The sequence below is a fragment of the Haliotis cracherodii genome, unplaced genomic scaffold, assembly GCF_022045235.1.
Source record: "Haliotis cracherodii isolate W230 unplaced genomic scaffold, xgHalCrac1.p SCAF_1, whole genome shotgun sequence".
NCBI lineage: Eukaryota > Metazoa > Mollusca > Gastropoda > Lepetellida > Haliotidae > Haliotis > Haliotis cracherodii.
This window is the reverse complement of record NW_027266264.1, coordinates 64,944,375-64,952,662: the sequence shown is the minus strand read 5'-3', so window position 1 is coordinate 64,952,662 and position 8,288 is coordinate 64,944,375.

Genomic DNA, 8,288 nt, shown 5'->3' with positions numbered 1-8,288 from the left:
ACTGAAGTTTGGGATCAGGTGACCATCGTGACTGGTGAGCAAGCAAGCAAGGTTTTATGCAGCTGTTATTCCTAGTCCAGGAGTATCGGAGCGGTGGACACCAGAAATGGGCTTCACACTTTGTCCTCGTAGGGAGAATTGTACAGAGTTGCGTTCCCTATCGTTACACAGGTGCTCATGTAGTACGGCGTACCGCAACGCGTTGTATAGAGTAGCGTCCCCTATCGTTACACGGGTGCTCATGTAGTACGACGTACCGCAACGCGTTGTACAGAGTTGCGTCACTTACATGTTGCACGGATAACCAGTGGTATGACGCAACTCGTTCAAATTCTCCGAGATTATGATCCTTGATTTGCCAACACCATACCTATTCCCCCCCCCCCCCCCCCCCCCCCCACACACACACACAGTCCATACAATAAATTTTATGGTGTCTGCTCCACCTTACAATGACATGTTCCCTGGGCGATATGTACCTCATGAAAATAGCTTCAGTTAGGGGAAATTACGTCACTCTCTACCGCCTCCGTGGTCTAATGGTAGAGCGTCCGCCCGGAGAGCGGAAGGTCCGGGGTTCGATCCCCAGCCGCGTCATACCAAAAGACGTTAAAAGATGGTACTTGTTGTTACCCTGTCTGGCGCTCGGCATTAAGGGGCTAAAACAAGGACTGGTCGGCTCAGAGTCAGTATAGTGTGTCTGAGTGGGGTATTCATGTTAAACTGCGGCATGGTATCTCAGTGTGCTAGCACTATAAATCGGCATCAGTCCGGACTAGTACAAGCAGCCACACACACACACACACACACACACACATACACGTGCATGCACGTCGCTATATAAGTGCAATAATCTTGGATGCGACGTTAAACCCCATTTCACCTCACCTCACCTCACCTACGTCACTCTCTCAGCAACCGCCCACAGAATTCCTCTTGCACACGAGTGTAAATTATTGGAAGGCTATTTTAAGTGTCGGGGCATTCAAATCGGACACCAACCAAAGCCATTCGTGACCAACTCGTGTTATTCCGGGACAAGCCGAATAGCAGGTTACGGAAAGGGGCGAGTGGTGACGAAATCAAACGAAGCCACAGTACGAACTGATTCCAGGGGTTTTATCATTGTGGACTGGAGACTGAATAATCTACTGGATAATCGAAGATGCATAATGACATGCAGGGGGTACATTCTGTTTTCCTTCAGAGTTTTAAGTAAGGAGATGAAGCAGCAATTGGCTGTGCAGAATTGGGTCACAACGCGCCAGAAACCTGTCATCGTTGGTTCGAATCCCAGATAGGCCCTGATTATGATTTCATGACGTTTTCCGGCACCATACCCGTGCTCGTGGATTTCACCAAATCTGTAAACGCCTAAGACCTGCATCACTTGGGAATTTCATCACACATCAAGCTGACAATCTGTTCAATGCTGTTCAAAGCGGCGTTAAACCCAACTAATTAACTCACAATTAATGTGAAGAAAGCCAAACTTACTACAATAATGGCCAACATTTGTTAAACTCAAAGATACTCAGGGTACATTATAGTGCGGATATCAATATAGCAACACATGCTATATAGAGCATCTACTGGTATTTGTTCCCGTCTGCAAGGACGTATCACATTATCAACATCCTTCATCGTAATCAAGAAGTCCACAGAATAAATACTGGTACAATATGCCCTTGACTAGACGTGGGAAATGCTAGCAGCAATATTGTGTCAGGAATACATGTGTTCGATATCGGCATACCTACGACAAAGGCGGAAATGCTGTCGTGGGATTCTGGGTTAGAATTGGTACTTGCAACCGTTGCTGGTCGTTAGAGGAGATGGGGAGGTCAGGCTCGATGGCCTGGTTGATTGCATGTCATCATACCCCGACGGCATGAGGTTTTGTTCATAATATCAATCACTGGATTTATCTGGGCCAGCCTCGATTATTTACAGGCTATTCCCTATGCAGATGTGGAATAGAGCTAGCTTGAGTTGGCTAGACTTGCTTTTGTATGCATTTCTAGATTATGTTTTTTTCATAAAATAAATATATTCCACGGTCATGGTGCAGGACTAGACCAGCATATACACGTATTGCTGAGACCCCCAGCCCCTGAACCACACCATTTTCCTTTCCGCCCAACCTTTACTCCACCGGATGTCCCACGGGTTCTGAATCTGCCATCTCACTGGGGCTCCTTTACATATATAGAGTTGCGGTTTTCTCTCAACATTATTAATTTTCAGAGACCAAGTGTTAGTCAAGTTGTTTGGGGCCTATTCTAACCAGGAATCCACAGGTGCAAAGTACGTATTTAAATGGAAACATTCCATACATGGCCCAATGCACGTGAGGGCCAAACAAGCTCCGATGTTCATACAGTTTGGCCCTCACTCTATGAAGGTTCATACTCCAATGAACTCACACAAAGTGGACAGTTCACACAAACATGGCCCAATGGACTTACCTGTTCATAATCACTGCCAAAGTGCGTCTTATTAATACCCTACCACCATGACCTTTCATACGCGGTTACAAGCTTGTGCTTTCTTTTATTAATAGAAACAGGGCAATTACTCTGGGAATGTATATTACAGCCTGGCATGGCATGATGACGCTTTAACATCGACTTCAGAGGACAGACGAACTCTCTACTGTACAATAATTACATTCAATATATCACAAATGCTATCGCGCCCACTCCTCTAAATGGTCTGACGGCGACTGTCTTTCAAGTCTTGATAGGTATACCTGAAATAAATGTGTATGTCATTTCTTACTGTCCGGCCCGGGAGACTCATAGTCATACGACACATGTGGTTCGCGGAAACGGCTTTGAAAATACCCAGCCAAACCTGCTTCCATACTTTCTGCTTTACTTTACTTTACTGCTTGGGTAAAGGATGTTCGGAAGAGCACTGATTGACATATGTTTCCTGTCATGCGTCCTGAACATTGATATATGGCTGACTGACTGACTGAGTATGGTTTTACGCCGCTTTTAGCAATTTTCCAGCAATATCACGGCGGGGGACACCAGAAATGGGCTTCACACATTGTACCCATGTCGGGAATCGAACCCGGGTCTTCGGCGTGACGAGCGAACGCTTTAACCACTAGGCTACCCGACCGCCCCCATTGATATAAGGAAAGTTAATACAGTAAACTTTGTTTATTACGAACAGGCTTATAACGAACTGACCGATATAACGAACCTATTTTTAGTCCCGACTATTCGTTGTAAAAATGCTGTATAGATGATTATAACGAACTGGGTTATTACGAACTAAAATTAGTGGTCCCTTTGAGTTCGTTATAACCATAGTTTACTTGTTTACTTGTAAGATATATACAGATAATTAACGTAGATTTTGTTTTCTTGTTGTTTACATACTTGTTTGATTTGTGTATGTAAAGTAGTTCAACGGTTAAATTACGTTTATATTGATCTTAAAGTGAGTGAGTGAGTTTCACAAGAAAGCCCAAAGTGATGCAGGTTTAGACTTTTACCTCTTCCCATGAACCCCCTCTTCTGGCTGACAAGCGTCAAAACATAATCAGAGGGAAATTTGTGATTCGAACGAGGTGAGCATGTTTCGGTCATGCAATGCTGCACAGCAATTTGCCGCTCCTGAGACTGGGTGCCCTGTACCTTCAAATGGTGTTACGGTAGACATGTTGAGATTTCAATCCTAATGATGCCCGATGCAATTCCCTATTTTGGCTTGCAGTATGTTCCTGTTTGTTCAGGTGAACATTGGGGGGTTGGGATAGCCTAGTGGTCAAAACATTCGCTTGTCATGCTGGGTTTGACCTGGGTCACTCACTCACTTACTCAGGCGAACATTTGACTTGCCTTTGCATGTGTTTGTGATGGGTGCCACCGTTTAGGCAGGATTGCTCACCTTTTGGAAACACCTGGTGTCTTCAATGATTGATAGTGATACAGAAACATGTGTTTATTACATAGTCGAATTTGTTCCATACCCTATGCCTTTAGCAGAGTTTTGTCATGATTATTGTAAGTGTTTTGGGTTTTTTATTCCTTTCGTTGGTTTAAGGAAATTAGGTTCGGGTGCACTGGGTCATAACATGTTCAGTTGACGACGTTAAAACACCAACTTGTCTGCACATCCAAATGTATCAAGTCCACAGTATGATTATACAGACAAGGCACTAGCTTCAACATCTAGACTTCAACTGAAAATGAACAACTGAGTATGGTGTACACACAGTACAAAATGTGACACGTTCCATGGATTACAAAACATTGGAAACTATGGTTTCCAAGACAGTACATTTCTGGAAATTCCACCCTAGGGGACCGACCATGTGATATACTGGAGGAGCCTGGGACTTTGTATCAAGATTAGATATTTGTTCAGCTACAACTACAAAAACGGATATATTTTGCAAAACTATGAGCCTGAATTCTTTAAGAAAAACACCCTGCAATAATATAATTTTTGTGTCAGCCAATATTTTTGTTAGCAGCCTGAAGCATTATTATTTTTTTCAAGAATTTTTGGGGACACCCCTTTTATCAAATTGTTGGTACCTTAACAGTAAACTCTGCTACCATACATTGTAATACTTCAAAGCTCATATACTCCATATTCCGACATCACATTAACATGAATGTCAGCTTCTATATCCTTGGTACTCTGGTTAAAAAAGCACATGAGTATACATAGCTTTAGACTTTTATTCAAACAAGAAATATGTATTATGTACATTATAAGCGCAACAACAATGAATAAATATATCTATACATGTATAGCCTCTGGTGGAGGTCTGCTTCTAGACCACACACAGAGACAGTGTGACATACATCATATCGTTGGGACGGAAGGTTTACTCTGTCAACGTGCAAAAACTTGGAAAAAGGACAACTAGAATAAATGCAAAACACATTCATCATTTCCCATATGGACGGAGAATCCTGCTTGAACACCAAGATGAACTTTGGGATGATGAATGTGTTGATTAACATCAACTGGTAATATGGGGGATCTAGAAAGTAGATTGGGACAAACAGAAGAAACAGACGACTTGATAAACCAAAACCTGCAGATTGATGCAGAGACATAAGATGTTAATCATAGTTAATATGCAAACAACTGTGTTCAACAAAGATTACAGGTTCAACTACATGGGATTACCACAAAGTGTCAGGGACGGTTTGGCAAACATCATTGATGGCTAACAGATACCTTCTGTCTATTAATTACATCTGTTTCTCTGAACACATAAGAACATTGCAGCAAGAGGGTAGGTAGATTTGAAACCTGGATGTATTATACTTGTTTAATAGGAACGTTACTGATTTCAAAATGAAATTATGTTTTGAAAAGGTTAGGCAAAATAAGCACAGATTTGACATCAAAATGTGGATAGAGTTGAATTCACATTTTCTTGTACAAGTTTTACAAACACTGACAATTCCAACATCTGATTGAGTTTCTTCTCCAAATGTTTTCTTCTATTGGGCGAAAGAAAGTAATGCATGTGCTTCAGCTAACATCACTCTCCAGAAGGTAGGTTAAGAAAGTACTGTACCTTTGGAAGTAAATGTTATCAGAAGGACAAGTACTTGCTTTGCTTACCTCATCAACACAAATGTTAAAAGTGTGGAAAGTTTGAAACAGGTGATCGAATGGTTGTTTTTATCCTGTGAGAACTAGATGTGATACGTGGAATGGTTGAGGAGAGGTACAGTTGGAGGAAGTGGTTGTTTTTATCCTGTGAGAACTAGATGTGATACGTGGAATGGTTGAGGGGAGGTACAGTTGGAGGAAGTGGTTGTTTTTATCCTGTGAGAACTAGATGTGATATGTGGAATGGTTGAGGAGAGGTACAGTCGGAGGAAGTGGTTGTTTTTATCCTGTGAGAACTAGATGTGATATGTGGAATGGTTGAGGGGAGGTACAGTCGGAGGAAGTGGTTGTTTTTATCCTGTGAGAACTAGATGTGATACATGGAAAGGTTGAGGGGAGGTACAGTCGGAGGAAGTGGTTGTTTTTATCCTGTGAGAACTAGATGTGATACGTGGAATGGTTGAGGGGAGGTACAGTCGGAGGAAGTGGTTGTTTTTATCCTGTGAGAACTAGATGTGATACGTGGAATGGTTGAGGAGAGGTACAGTTGGAGGAAGTGGTTGTTTTTATCCTGTGAGAACTAGATGTGATACGTGGAATGGTTGAGGGGAGGTACAGTCGGAGGAAGTGGTTGTTTTTATCCTGTGAGAACTAGATGTGATACGTGGAATGGTTGAGGAGAGGTACAGTCAGAGGAAATGAGAAGATATAAGTCTAAGGCACAATCACATTCACCACAAGTTGACACACACAGTTGGGTGAAGTATCTAGGATGGGTTCTAATGTCACAAGTTGACAGACACAGAGTAAGGTGAAGTTTCTAGACTGGAGTCTAATGTATAAAAAGGTAATTGTTGCACTTATTTTCAAAACTAGAAGTACTAGAAGAAACAAAAACAATACTTGCAAACAACCTCTTACTACCCTTCTCTGACAATTCTGTAACCACTAAAATGCACTCACTATAGATATTGAGGTGGCATTTTAACTTTGCTAGAACATTTGGGCGTTTATAGTAATATTTGAAACATCTGATTCTCTTCTATTATAATTGGAAAAGACTCTGACAACCAGTCTTATAACGATTCAGACAAAAACACAGAGTGACACTTGACATGCAATTATGGCGGGAGATTTAATAAAGAAAAGTGATAAAGTAAAATGATAAAATATGACATATGGTAAGTATATTATTGACTCCAAGATCAAGAATGTGCAACATGCAATGATAATTGTAAACATGATTAGTTGTCAAGGAAATATTTGCAAAATATACAATCAGAATAATGGCTACAATGTGAAGCAACTGCAATTTGTTTGGTAAAAATAGATTTTGTAGAATATCATGTTTAAACATGTCGTCATGGTAACACATTGAGATCACAAGAAAAGTGTATAACCAAGAGGCAAATTAAAAGTATGTAGGCCACTGACATCTTTAGTATACCAAGAGGAATGCATGTGAGATCAAACACATAAACTAGACAATATGAGTAGAAAAATAAGTGTGTTCTACCAGAGAGAAATATGGAATTTACACAGGCACAATAATAAGATGATTTACACAAGCAGTCTAAATATGCTACTTACAAATTCATACTTTTACTTACAATGCCACTTTTATGATGTGAAGAAACAAAAGAGTTCTTGTCAAAGCACAACTATTTACATTGTCTCCTTGTCTATTTCAAAAGACAATCAAATCAATTACATATGTTACATATTGGCAATTTGATATGTGTAGATTAAGACCTGTCCAATCATTTGGGATTAACTATCTTAAACCAGCAAAAACAGTTTCTCTGACAACATTCACAACCATAACTTTATACATACTTGCATCACAGATTGTTTTTTTTCCAAGAAGACTGAATAAAAAGATGTCTACATAAGGTTACATGAAATAGATTATTTTGTTTGAAAAAATAGATTTAAAATTGAATAGGGGATATACATGGCTTTCGTATCTAAAGATTAGATACATTTGTAAGATAAGACAAGACAGAGAATTGATGAATTGCATATTCAGTTCCTGTGTTCCTAGCTGTTAGTATACATGAGCAAAACTACATGCCCAATTATGTGTGAGCTGCTATGACTGTAAAATGGGATACAGAATTTTAAATGCACTGATTTTAAGTGAAGTGAAACATATGGGATGGGCTAAATCTTTGATGTCATAACGAACATACACTCTGGAATGTGTACCGGTATACATGATACGCACCCACTGAGAACTAACAGAAATACAAGAGTGAGTGAGTGATTTGGGTTTAACGCCGCTTTTAACAGTATTCCAGTTATATCACAGCGTGTCAGCTTAATGTGGGAGGAAAGCCCGAAGTGATGCAGGTCTCAGATGTTTACCACTTCGGTGAAACCCACGAGCACGGGTATGGTGCTGACAAACCTAGAAACATAATTGGGGCGAACCGGGATTCGAACCCACAATCATAAGTTTCTGGGGTGCCCAAGGGACGCAACTCTGCACAGCGAATCGGGGCGCCTTAGACGACTGGGCCAAGAAATACAAGAAGGACTTATGAAAAGTTATTGTCACACATATTCAAACCATTAAACTAGCCAATTATCTACAGTATTTACAGTTGATATCAAAATTGACACTCCAATAATTTAATCGGAATCTGCATGATGTATCTATACAACATTTTACAGCGAATTTCTTTTCA